This window comes from Lycorma delicatula, chromosome 10, assembly GCF_047948215.1.
Source record: "Lycorma delicatula isolate Av1 chromosome 10, ASM4794821v1, whole genome shotgun sequence".
Lineage (NCBI taxonomy): Eukaryota > Metazoa > Arthropoda > Insecta > Hemiptera > Fulgoridae > Lycorma > Lycorma delicatula.
Genome location: NC_134464.1, coordinates 18,553,027 through 18,567,752, shown reverse-complemented (window position 1 = coordinate 18,567,752; position 14,726 = coordinate 18,553,027). Strand labels below are relative to the sequence as shown.

Here is a 14,726-nt window from a genome sequence, read left to right as displayed (position 1 = left end):
AATATATTGTACGATACTAAAAAAAAAATTAATTCTTGAATTGATTTTACCGATCCCAGCTACTTTCTTACTTGAAATATTTACCAGTAGGTTCTCTTTAAAATAGGTTTAAACGTGCTTAAAAAAAAAAAAAATTAAACCCGATCTTCTTTAAATATTTGTTTATTTATTTTCACATCTAGCGCTGTATCTGTAGAAGGGAAAGTATTTTTTTGTCTTCAGTCATTTGACTGGTTTGATGCAGCTCTCCAAGATTCCCTATATAGTGCTAGTCGTTTCATTTCAGTATACCCTCTACATCCTACATCCCTAACAATTTGTTTTACATATTCCAAACGTGGCCTGCCTACACAATTTTTTCCTTGTACCTGTCCTTCCAATATTAAAGCGACTATTCCAGGATGCCTTAGTATGTGGCCTATAAGTCTGTCTCTTCTTTTAACTATATTTTTCCAAATGCTTCTTTCTTCATCTATTTGCCGCAATACCTCTTCATTTGTCACTTTATTCGCCCATCTGATTTTTAACATTCTCCTATAGCACCGCATTTCAAAAGCATCTAATCTTTTCTTCTCAGATACTCCGATCGTCCAAGTTTCACTTCCATATAAAGCGACGCTCCAAACATACACTTTCAAAAATCTTCTCCTGACATTTAAATTAATTTTTGATGTAAAAAATTATATTTCTTACTGAAGGCTCGTTTAGCTTGTGCTATTCGGCATTTTATATCGCTCCTGCTTCGTCCAACTTTAGTAATTGTACTTCCCAAATAACAAAATTCTTCTACCTCCATAATCTTTTCTCCTCCTATTTTCACATTCAGTGTTCCATCTTTGTTATTTCTACTACATTTCATTACTTTTGTTTTGTTCTTGTTTATTTTCATGCGATAGTTCTTGCGTAGGACTTCATCTACGCAGTTCATTGTTTCTTCTAAATCCTTTTTACTTTCGGCTAGAATTACTATATCATCAGCAAATCGTAGCATCTTTAACTTTTCACCTTGTACTGTTACTCCGAATCTAAATTGTTCTGAAAGTATTGTAAACGATCCAAATTGGGTATATGCGGTTTTCACCGGATCTTGACGTTTTGACTCCTAACGATCCCAAAAAACCGGATTGAAATTTTCAGGATATTTATAGGTGTTCGCTATCGCCCTCCAAATCACCTTATATCTCCAGAGCTATTGGACCAATTTTGAGCAAACTTTGTCAGATTACTTCTATATAAAGAATATAATATTTAATGGCACTGATGCCATTAAAACGCTACAACAGTTTGGTTTGTTTATCCGTAAGTACCACATCTATCCTTTCCCTATGTAATGTATAAGAATGAAAAATTATTAATATATTCATTATTATATTATATTATAATCTGATGCGGACACCACACGACTTACTTGTACGCCTATTAAATTACATATACACATTTTATTAAAATGAAAAGTACATAAAATATTATTTCACTAATAACTTCTGATTTTTTAAAAATTATTATTATTATTATTTATGGTATCAATGTTTTACAATGAGAGGTTAATAATTATTAATAAATCGACATATTTAAATTAAAAAAAAGATGAAGTCTGATTCGAACCGATATGCCTTCTCCTAATCCAAATATTTCATTAATTAACATTTTATTTGGCTATAACTCTGGAACCGCTGAAACAAAGTACCTCTTATAATATATCGTTGAAAAGGTCTCGATCAGGACTTATTAGTGTCCTGAAAATAAAAGTCTAAAAACCAAATCGTTTTGGATTTTGGGTTTTTTGGGCGCTTTTGGTTCATTCGATTGCAATCGAAAGAGGAAGTACACAATTAGATGTTGCAAAGGTCCTAAATCCAAAATTTCAACATCCAACGGCTAATCGTTTTTGAATTATGCGAGATATATACGTAAGTAGATACGACGTCACGCCAAAACTAGTCAAAATGGATTCAGGGATGCTCAAAATGGATATTTCCGTTGGAATCTGAAAACCGAAATTTTTCGCGATCGCAATACTTCCTTTACTTCGTACAAGGAAGTAAAAACAATAACGGTAAATAATAGTTATTCTAACACAAATCAAAACATTCCATATTTTTCAAAGAATTTTTATTAATTCATCAAAAGCCATTAGAATTTTCTACTGTTAATTTACGTAAAACCGAGATAGAAATTATATAATACATCTTTAGTTTTGGTTAGCGTAAAATATTATATATAACTGACAACACGAATCAAAATAATAACGATAATAATATTATATCTATTCATATATAAAACAGAAAACGTATTTTTTTTTTTTTAATAACAGAAAATGATACTTTTTAATCTAAAAACCGAACGAGTCTGTTTTTCGTTTTTTGCTTGTTTTTTTTTTAAATGAAGCTACTGAATTTAAGTTAATTAAATCGGCGTCTTTTATCCATATAATCAGACCGTACTTGTACACCTTAGTAAAACAACAAGCGCGCGTAATCACATCTTAGGATGCAATAATAATCAGTTCAGCATCGATTTAAACAAATTAATTTATTTGTATAAAACAGTTTGTTTTCATTCTCTACACAAAAGTACCCGACAATAACGATAATTATTTACGACATATATTTAATAAAGATTGTAGTGTAAAATACTAGGGGGTCTGAAACGCCTTTCAGACCCCCATATTTGTCATATTTGTTTCAAATGAAACAAATATGGCAACTAGCTTACATTTTACGTTTTTCAATAAAATCTTACATTTATTTTTTTAAGCAGTCGTCGCTTACAGTTATACATCTCACATAACGAAGAATAAATTCAACGGTCGAGTAAGTTCCACGGTGAATACGTTAATTTCGTCGATTAAGAATCGATCCTGGCTGTGTTTCATCGATCGATGACCTCTGTAGATCCTTCAGTACATCGTTCGTTGTAAAACGAATAACCTTGATATCTATCTTTAATTAGGAAAGAAGTGAAAATCCCACGGGTCCAAACTCGGTGAGTAGGAGGGTATGTAATAATTTCAAATTTCATCTTACAAAGGTTCGGCCGTTTTGCGGTTGAGCTGCAGAATTATCGGCTTCGTGGGTTGTCGAATACGACATTCAGGATTTAAAAAAAATTTTTAACGACTCAACGAATCGATTCATCCGTATCCTTTTGGCGCTTCTTATCTCTCGTACAAATCGTTCGACGATGCAGGTTCATCCTCAGCATTCGCTTATCCGGGTTCTGATGCGTGAAATTTTATCGCCCGTTTACCTTAGTACTTTGATCTACAGTTTCGTTCACTAGCGTCCATTTTTGCCGTAATTAAAGAATTAATTGCTGCACGTTGTTTTAGACGGCAGGCGTACTCGATGCCGTAACATATCGTCCTCCCTTAATAACTTCCTAACTATTAGTCTTAGAGACGTAAACGGGGTGTAATTCTATAACTTACACGGTCAACTCGCCGATAAAACTTTGAAGTTGCGTCGCTTGGAAACGGATGGGCGGGAAGGGGACACAGCGCAGATGCGCCAAAACTGACCCTCTTGCTCATTTCCATTCGGTATAGCGCACGACTTAGACGTGATAGCGCGGCGTTTTCGTTTAGATTTTGTCAAGATAGATCGATTTAAGTAACGATAAATGTATTTTGTAGAATATTTACGAGTAAAAGATTAAAGTAAACGTGTAAAAGAGTATAAAAATTCAATCGGTCGGCCTCAGTCCGCTCAAAAGCCAGCCGGAAATATAAATTACGCGTGTCGCTGGAAAGAGGAGGTTATGGGACACGCGCAGGTACCACAATGTCCGATTCCGAGCGAGCGAGACTTTTTCGGGATTGTCGCAAAGCCGGTACGGCGCGCTCAGAGAACGACGCCGACGGCGCGGGCACCTCTACCGCTGCTTTATATGCCTTATCACTGTTACTTCTCATATCACAGGCCGATGTTCAAAAAAATTGTCGTCGAATGTTAGTCGAAATAAATATCATGTACCACTCAGTGTCTGTTTTAAGTTAAAATTAAATTTAGTAGGCAGTCAACGTCTCGTTTTTATTTCAATCTTAAACACTAAAAGCGACTCGTTGACATACATACCGACCGGTTTACTGTAGAGTTGGTCAAAGGAAGGAACTAAAATTTTCCATCGGAGAATTCAGTTTTGTTAAAAAAAAATACGACGGTGGCTCTCCCATCGGTCGGTCTGTAGCTCGGAGGAACTTCATCAAACGTCTGTAACGTTTTAGGTTAAACCAACGGCCGTGAACCCCGACACAGCCTCATCCGATTTTTTTCCCGTTACGTTCCAGGTGTATTACATTTTAGCTGCCCTATAATATAATATAATATACATACTTTCGAGCATTAAAACGACCGAGAAATTTGTATTAAAATTTGACAGATTCATTTGTTTTTTTTTTCTGCAGGTTCTTATCTCAAGAACCGACTGTAATATTCTGTAAAAATTTGTTTACACCTTTAATCCGACATTTTTCCACGAAAAATAACTAAAACTCGCAAAAATTATATTCCTTTAATCTCTTATACTTTAGAAAGTAATAATCCATTTAAATTATATTTTATGAAGTCGTCTGAAACGGTCTCTTTTCATAATATTAAACGTATAATATTTGAATACGATTTGAAATAAATAAAATACGGCAGAATTAATTATAGTAATAATCGTTTAAGTTTCAAATTAAGCAAAAACATATTTTATTACGTTTTTAATCGGTTATAGATTCATATATTAAGAAATATAGAAATTTATTTGATCTCAGACAAGATACAAAGACTTACTGCTTTTTTTAAAAAAGTATTTGTTCATCGAAGGCTTAAATACATAAAAAATAAGCTATTCCGTGAACGGAAAAATAGTTTACCGTTCTTTTTATATACCTGTGTTACAGTTAGAAGTAATAGATAGATATAAGCGAACTGTTACGTCGAATACGACAGAAATTAAAAAAAATATTTAAGCTACTGGAGAATTTGTTCGAATAGATACAAAATTCTTTATTGAAGCGCGCATTGAAAACGTTGAACGTCGCCGTTTCGAATAGTTATTTCACCGAAGGAATTTTTTTATAAATATTTAGTCCAGAAAGTTTCTTTCAGAATTTCAAACTATATTTAACATTTATTTATTTTTTCAACATCAAACGATCCGAACAATTTTCTTTAAATTTTACTTAAATATAAAACGACAAGTATTAGGTTATACGTAATTACGGTATAACGGTTAAATATTAAAGAACGATATCAAAAAAATAAATTAAAACAATGTATATTGTTATAGGGATGATGTAAATTTACATTAAAAACATCCCTTTAAGTAAAATCGAATAAATTAAAAAATATATATTTTTTTTTAAATTCACGTAATTGTAACATAAAATACAGAAACAATGGCTGCAAAGGGGTTTCCTGTGCGCAGGTATGAGTCACGTATTTAAAAAAACATAAAAAAAATAAAGAAAGTAAAATCTCTCATAATCGCTATAAAATAAAAAAGCCCTTATATTAGTTAAGAAAGAATTAACTTTCCTTGAATAAAGATTTAAACGTAAAAAAATTACATTCGATCGGTTCTGATCTATATTTATTTGAACTTTAATGAAAAACGTTAGGCGATCAAAATATTAATTTAGAAAACCGACAATATTTGATCGAATTACATTTGTTACTTCGGAATAAATTTTAACTTAGCGACAATATAAAGTCAGATATTAATTAGTTTTAGTCGAGTTTAAAGAATTACATATCAAATACAAATGTAATTATTAAACTTTTTTGAAAACACGATCCGTTTGTCCACATCTTTAATGAGTTTTCTTATTAAGACTTAAGACGATCGCAGGTAATTAAATTCGGAACAAAATTTATTTATTTTGTAATTACGTACGTAAAATGTCATCGGCAGACGTTTAAATTAGTTGGAAATATTTTCAAAGTAATACTGCCAGACGGTAAAAGATAATAAAATCTAAGTCGATTTACGGAGACCGAAGAGATATTTGTTTTCATTAATACGCAGAATGATTCACGAAGATTTTTTTGCCTCGGTGTTTAATTTACAATCGGGATCCGGTTTAGTAATTACGAGTAAATCTAAGGACTAAAAAAAAGATAAAATAAGACATGTAAAGAGGGGTTTCTGTTTAATTCTCTCAAAGGACCGTACATGTATACGTATGTAGGTAGACACGTGTTATACAGTACGCGTAAATATATAGTAATAAGTACATCCGAAGATGAGCGCAAAGAGCGTTGATCAAAGTCCAAAGTTCAGAGCGTAAAATCAAAGAAATTTTCAAGCGATAATCTTATCGATCGAACGCAAATAACTAATCAAAGATACATTGAAACAAATAAAAAAAATCAACAAAATTAAGTGGCAAAACGGAACGAACAACAGCGACGCACAACACCCTGGGGTCCCTGACTCGCCTCAAATCTCGGATAACTTACAGATCTAAAGCTTTACGTGCCTCGCTGTTATCCAGGAAGTTAACCGCGAGGCAGTTCACATGTTTGTTCGGTCCCGATTTATATCTTGTACTAAATCGCCGAATCTCCTCTCGAACGGCTGGCGATCCCAGATAATCGTGTATTTCTTTGTTTTTGACAAACCACGGCGCTTCTGTTATATTTCTCAATAATTTGTTTTAAATCGCTGTTCGACTTCGATGTTGTTACTCTGGCTTGTCGTACAACACGGCTGGATTCCTTATATACAAATCGGTTTCAGGATCTCTGAGTACAGCGATCGTTTGTTATATAATGATAGTCGCGATTCCCTGCCGAGCGACGGATACATCTTAGTGAACTTTACCTTACGCTTCGTCGTTTACTCCCCGACATGACTCTTCCGCGTTAGACGGCGATCCAGATGCGGTCCTAGATAACGCACAAGTCAGCACGCGGACGAAAACGCCATTAAGTTGAACTCGTGGGCAGTCACCTCTCCTCATCGTAAACGTAACGCGTGTAGAATTAACCGAATTAACCTTCATCTTCCATCTAGGTAGCCGCTCGTCGATTAGATCCGATCGTTTTTTAGTTTAGAGGAAGTTACGATAGAGTCGGCATCCGCAGTCAGCCGTTTACGTAACCGCAGTTCATAGTTTGCGGATGACACGATTCACAAAGAATGTAACAGGCGTTTAGGACACGTTCTCCGTGTAAAAATGAGAGAAGCAAGTTCATATAAACGTAAGTTTCGAACCGCTTAGTTAGCGAGTGAAAATTCTAAAAACGAACGCTTCTTTCATATATTTAACTACGTTATTTTACGTCGAACAAATATTATTAAATAAAAATACAAGGATAAATTAGAATTTATCGTACAACGGTCAAGATGTTTGTTACTTACGAGCGAAAAAGAAAGAGCACACGGCATACATTTGTTTCTCGAAAGCCGTCTTAACCTTTCATTTTGATGAAAAAGGAATGAAATAAATTTTAATCGATACATTTAGGTGATTTTCCTTACTCGTCAGATTATTTTTTTTACAGCAAATTCTGCGAAGAGGGTAAAAATTAACGATAACATTTTGAGGCAGATTATTATTAATAGGCGGTTAAGAAAAGCAAAAGCTATGACGACTTAACAATAAGTCATAAATCTTCGGTAGAGGGACAGCTTTCTTCTTTCTTTTTCCTGTTTAGCCTCCGGTAACTACCGTTTAGATAATTCTTCAGAGGATGAATGAGGATGATATGTATGAGTGCAAATGAAGTGTTGTCTTGTACATTCTCAGTTCGACCGTTCCTGAGATGTGTGGTTAATTGAAACCCAACCACCAAAGAACACCGGTATCCACGATCTAGCATTCAAATCCGTGTAAAAATAACAGGCTTTACTAGGACTTGAACGCTGGAACTCTCGGCTTCCAAATCAGCTGATTTGGGAAGACGCGTTCACCACTAGACCAACCCGGTGGGTTCGGTAGAGGGACAGCTGAGAAGGTTAATCTTAACACAAAATTTGAGTTAGGAGTTTACCTCCTTTGTAACTAATTACCTAAAAGGAAGAGAAAATACACCTCGTATTGTTTGCTTTCATAATACTAGATTTACATTAAATATATTTCCTAGATAGGCTTGACGTTAAGATTAATTATAATTTTTACGTTCGAAGAACCAGACTTGGACACTAACATCACAACGCAGTGATGTTTACTAACCCACCGAATCGGTCTAGTGGTGAACGCGTCTTCCTAAATCAGCCGATTTGGAAGTCGAGAGTTCCAGCGTTCAAGTCCTAGTAAAAGCAGTTACTTTTATACGGATTTGAATACTAGATCGTGGATACCGGTGTTCTTTGGCGGTTGAATTTCAATTAACCACGCATCTCAGGAACGGTCGAATTGAGACTGTACAAGACAACACCTCATTTACAGATACATATCTCTCTGAAGTAATACCTGGACGGTAATTCCCGGAGGCTAAACAGGAAAAAGAAAGAAAAAGATGGGTTACCCGAAAATGTTCGTTATTTATAACGAATCCTACGATTAGCCATAGGATGTTGAAATTTTAGATTAGGGCTGTTGTAACATCAATTGTGGACCACAATTTTCGATTGCGATCGAAATTAAAATAAAATTTTAATTTATGAAATGTTTGGATCTTAAAGGGAAGGCTCATCGATTCCAATCACACTTCATAACGTTTTTTTTATTTTAATTTTTTATTTATTTCTTTTAACTTTCATTTTTTTAGTTTAAATATATTGTTTTAATAATTATTAACCCATTATTTAAAAAAAAATTACAATAATAAATACAGTAAATTACAATTCAATAATATATATATATATATATATATGAAAAAAAATCAGAAGTTATTAGTGAAATAAAATTTTATGGAATTTTAAAAACGTGTATATCTAATAGATTTGGTGAAGTATCTGATTATTTAATATTAATTGAAAGTTATAATTTATAATCGAATTATTTTTGGATTTTCTACTTTAATTTCTGTTTAATTTTAGCTACATTAAAGTTAATTACAGAGTGACTGAAAAATAGACTCTCATAAGAACAACATATATACTCAGACGTGCATGCCCAATCTTTAATAAGGTGCAAAAAATTTGTATCTTTTAGTTCATTACTCTTCTGATATTGTCGCACAATATTCTTGCCAAGTCGGAGCTGATCGTCATTTCGTTTCTTTGTTTTTTTGTTGGCGATCGTTTAATCGCTCTTTGATTTCATATAATTCGTTATATTATACTTAAAAATTTACGGGCGATGTACTGTATATAGATATTTTGAATTAAAATTAATAGAAAAATGAAGAACGGCAAAGTTCAGATCGTCCAAGGTGAAACGATAATCGATAGAAAAATATCATTATCGGCCATAATGATGTACCGCAACGAAAAGTAACAGAAAATTTTGAAGAAATGAAGCTGTACATCGGTAACAAACACGCGGATGAAAAATCGCTCGATCAGGAGAAAGAGTTAATAGATACTAAGTCGATAAGGGGAAAAGCACAGATCAGGAATATTCTAACATCAGGGTATGGAGTAGGGAAAATTAGTAATCTCAGTTAGATTTTAAAATTTCAAAATACGATTTTGAGTTCTAAAAATCCAAAAAATAAACGATATATGGGATGTATCTTATTTAGAAAAAGTAGGGCTAAGAGAGTAGTAATCAACTGTATGAATAATATGTAACTGATATTTTATGCGACTGGAATAGTATCAACAAAAATTAGAATAAGGAAAATCGAGTTTTTTTTTTGTCTTCAGTCATTTGACTGGTTTGACGCAGCTCTCCAAGATTCCCTATCTAGTGCTAACAAAAAGTAATGGAAATATTTATGTTCATTTGAAATAATATCGATCGAGAAATAAATTGTGAAGATTTTATTATTTAATCTAGCGATACACAAGTAAGAATTGTAAATATGTTTAGATGTTTAATGAAAATTTAATTAAACGGAGATGCAGTATTTTTTGTCAAGTGTGCCGCAAAAGAAAAAAAGAAAAATTATTAGGTCTGTGGTCAAGGTCGCAGACAGCAACGTCGCCAGCAGTTTTGTCAATTTCGCAATACCGGGCTAGAATTTGTCAACAAATGAATGAACGTTGTAATAAACAACATACCAACGAATTACACACGCAAGATTATTATTATAATTCTGTGTGGACGATGTTACCAGTCTACTGACCAGTTCTGTTCGTGCTGGCGTCCGTTAGCAGTGTAATTTTTTTGTTATCGATAAATCATCGGGCTAAGCTCTTTACAAGATTCAAGTTATATAAATACTTTATTTAATTCTAACTTACTGTTCGCGGCTGTTTCTGAATTGTCGGAATATAATAAAAAAAGGTAAAATTATATTTTATTATTTTTGTATTTGCGAATGTAATGTGTGTTCGATGCAGAGTGTAATATTTTCAGTTTAGTCTTCTGTTCTTGTAGCGTAAATGTTATTTACCGTATTGTTTTCCTTTATTATAGTTGACGCGTAAACTCTTCTTGCGATTCTGGTGTATAATTATAAATTTAACAAACTTTAAATAGCGTTTATGAGACTTATTATTTTTTCTTGTATCTTATATAGAAATAACCCACTACTTTACGCAAGAAAGAGTTGCAGGAATCCAGATTTTTAGACGTTATTGAATTAAATTTTTATAAGGCTCATATTTATGTATTGTATTGTAATCAGCAGCTCCCGGGTATTTTTGGGGGAAGGAGGAGTTAGTATTTAGCATATGCAAGCGTATTCCTGGAATAGTAGTAATTCTAAAAGATATTACGTTAAAGTCTATGTTTTTTATTTTTATGTAATTTATCTTTCTTTAGTCTTGTACTTTCTACATAGCATTGGCTGAGATGCGCAGAGCAGCATGGCGCATCACCTGTCCCCTCTGCACCAATAGCAACAGAGAAGGGAAGCGCAGCTGGCCTGGCAGCACACACACACACACACACACACACACACACACACAGACGAAGAAGCATCCAAACATAAATGTCTACGAGCCAAATTTATATTAAAATTAAAAACCGTAAAATTCTACAATAAATCACAGAATCGTGATCAAATCACTTGTAAAATTGATCAAATCACTTGAAAATGTTCACAAAAATATACTCTATGCCCTAATGCTAATCGAGTAAATATTTAATAAAAAACATAAAACTGCGGGACGCGAAAACACGTGGTTTTAATACGGGCCTCTTACCTAAAATATATCCTTCTTTACACGTGAAAAAGATATTGTTTTAAACGGTTAATTACTTAAGAGTTAAAAACTACATGAAGTTAATAAACGAACCCGTAATTTAAATGTTAATGTTAATCGGAAAAACAAATAAAATAAATTCGTGTGATGTACAGATTATTAAATATATAATCGAATTTTTAATTTCACCCTTAACTGGGCCCCGCAAAGTCTCACCCACGAGTGCGTGTCATTAATTAAAATTTTATTGGGGGCTATAACTCTGGAACCGATGAAAACAAGTACCGCTTACGATATATCGTAGAAAACCTCTCGATCAGAGCTTATTACTTCGGTTAAGAAAAAGTCCAAAATCTAATTTTTTTAAATTTTGGCTTTATTTGGACGCTTTTGGTTCATCCGATTGTAATCAAAAGGGGAGGTGCACAACTAGATGTGTTACAACAGTTTTAAATCCAAAATTCCAACATTTTACGGCCAATCGTATTTGAGCTACGCGAGGTAATTACGTACGCACATACATATGTACAGACGTCACGCAAAAACAAGTGAAAATGGATATTTCCGTTGAAATCTGAAAACCGAAATTATTCGCGATTACTTCCTTTTGAAGTATCATGGGGATTAAAAATTCCACAGTAGGAATAAATGTACATTTTTAACGTGGATAACCATATCTGATACGAGATAGTAATAGCGTATATAAGTAATTTAAGTGTTTATTGTGGCAATTTTGAAACCAGGATAAAGTTGTACATATTTATTATGCAGCATTTGTATGCTTTTTATATTAACCAAATGTAAAAAAATATTGCGTTCTTGTGAAATAGTTTTCTCATTTTCGAGGTTTATTTATTAAATCGCTCGCTAATTTACGTAACTTATATTGGATTTTACTATAAGTTTCATTAATTTATTATACTGTTGTCACTTCTCTGTACAGCGTTTAAAAACAGCTGTCAAAAATGGGAAAATAGAATACGGGTCGAGTTGAAATTTAATAAAAATAAAATGTTGATACCAGTATTTTTAATAATATTCATTTTTTTTTCTCTTTCCGTAGGGGGAGGAATAATCTCTGCCAGCCGCCGTCAGGCCAGCACTGACGGTAGTGCGGGGTTCTCCCCCTCTAAAAAACTGCCCCCCTATCATGCAGGGGCCGGATCTAAGCCATATAGTATGTACAGTCCCTGCATGATCACGCAGACACTCTACTATCCGAATCCGTATGACCGGAAGGCGTCCCCTGGGGGCGATCGAGGAGCGACAACTCTCGAAAACATCTATGTCCAGACAGGAGCCGGGTAAATTCGTAGCCTGTGTTACCGTGCTTTCGCTCCACCCAGTTCATGACGTCGCTTAATAATATTCATTGTATGTACTGTTTAGATACGGCGTAAACAGTTTAACAAATATGTAACGTTAGAATTATAAGTAAATATGAAAAATTAGTAATTTCAGCGATTAACATTTCTCGACCGATAACGCAAAAGTCTATTTCGTCGAAATAAAGTTCAAATATAATTTAGGCAGACCAACAGGTCCTTTCGCCAACCGCGCGAGAAACCGAAAAAAGGATATTTTTATCCCTTTATAAGGGATTGAATAATACCGGAAAATATGTTCGCTAGGAAACATTTCTGCCCTTTGAATAAAATTTTGAGATACGGGATCCTTAAGGTCCACATCTCCTTGCCTCCTACACCTATCGTGACAAATTAATCGCCGTCACGTACAAAAAATCATCGTGCCGATTTCATCCAAATCGGTCCATCCGATCGAGAGATACCCGGTTTCTGGAATTCTTCATCGCTGAAATCGTGTCGTTTGGTTAGAAACAGACACGAACGGTAGCGGTTCGTAGCTAGCATTAACGAGGTTGATTTTCTTAGCCTTTTCAAGGCCGCGGTTAAAGTTTTCTGTAAAATAAAAGAACCGAAAATAAGAATGAATCGATAGCAGAAAGCAGGATAATAATCTAATTCTACATTTTATTATATTCAAGAATACGGCACACCGTTTCTAAGCACATTACGCTTAAAGGCGTATTCGGTTTAATCGAATAAATAATAAAATGTCAACAGATAATATTTTTTAGTAATATTAGGCGATAAAATGTCCGCTTAAAAACACTATACTCCAACGGCGGTTTATTTCAATTTCTATGTACGCAGAAACAAATACGTGATTAGTTTTTACTAATTATCTTCTCTTTAGCCCTTCTGATTTGGCGATCAAAGAGCCCTTGCTTTCCGCCGTCTTCTGATCGCTACTGAAAAGACAAATAAACACTTTAGAATTCCTTCCGCGGATGATCGAATTAGAGAAGCGAACGAAAAAGGAAGTTTCCGTAAACACGTGGCGTAAAAAAAACTATCTTCCGCCGACACGCCAGGGTGGGCTCTGCGGGAACGACAGTGCTTTCTCTTCCTGGCAGTTTCCTATGTGCGCATGCGCACAACAGCTAAACACCACGCCGCTGGAACTGTGAATCGCACAATTCCGTACAAAGATTTTCGTATCTTTTTCATAAACTGGGGGATGGCTACTGACATTAAGCTTAAGGATTATTATATATTGTACAAGTATAAAGAAAGAATTTAAGAAAAAAGGACTCGTTATATCTAAATTTTATCGATAATATTAAGCGAAAACAGGTGGTGCTGGAGTCCACGGTGCCTATACGCGAGCCGCTGCTGGTCATAAAACACAAAGATTTTCAAAAATCCAGACACGCAAAATATGAGCCGTATTATTAAGTTTTTATATTAAAAAAAAAGTCAAGGAAATTATATTCATTATTTATGAATATTTTCTTAAAAAATAAATCGCAATAGACGTAAGATTTAAATCGTAATGCGTTTCTGAAATACGATAATCAGAAGGACAAGGATTTTTTTGTCTTGAAATATCAATTCCCGGGCGTTTAACTTTAATATGACGAGATAGATAACTAGTCGTCGCACCGGCATAAGGTATTGATATACGGCAAAGATTACACAAGGCTTTCCCAGGGCTTGCTTCAGAAATGCAAGTTCAGATGCGACTTCTTTTTCTGCAGCTAACATTTATAACTTTAAAAACAAATTATTCTTTTATAAAAATACTTATATTATATCTACTTATGTACGATTTAAAAAAATAGAATACCGATAAATCATTTAGAAAAAATCGGCTTCTGAATATATAAACTGAAAAAAATATATATATATTTTAGTTTTAGTACGTCGATGACAAAACCGTTTAAACTACCTTTTGTTTCCATTTTAAACTATAAAGCCTTTTTTTCTTAATATTAGTACTTCATTAAAAATAATACTTTATTTTCGGATCAAGTTACGATAATATATCCGATAAATAGATATATAAACACATAAAAACAAGTTGTAATCTTAAACGTATTTCCATCTGTCCTTAAATAAGAAAAATAAATTTGTTGAAATTTTTTCTCTCAGGATGTAAGCTTTTTAATACACAAACAAAAAAAAAAATCTTAATCTTTTACTAAATATATTGTAATGTAAATCGAAACT

At 33.7% G+C, this 14,726-nt stretch overlaps 2 long non-coding RNA genes across 4 annotated transcripts in view; one reads left to right on the top strand and one right to left on the bottom strand.

The window, feature by feature from the left end:
• LOC142331644 (uncharacterized) overlaps positions 1 to 14,726 on the bottom strand; it is a 104,219-nt gene that overhangs the window by 60,932 nt on the left and 28,561 nt on the right. The gene's annotated exons all lie outside the window — the stretch shown is intronic.
• LOC142331645 (uncharacterized) overlaps positions 10,152 to 14,726 on the top strand; it is a 65,703-nt gene continuing 61,128 nt past the window's right edge. For both annotated transcript variants that reach the window (XR_012758061.1, XR_012758060.1), the window contains exon 1: positions 10,152 to 10,330. This is a non-coding gene — a long non-coding RNA (uncharacterized LOC142331645). The remainder of the gene's footprint in view (positions 10,331 to 14,726) is intronic.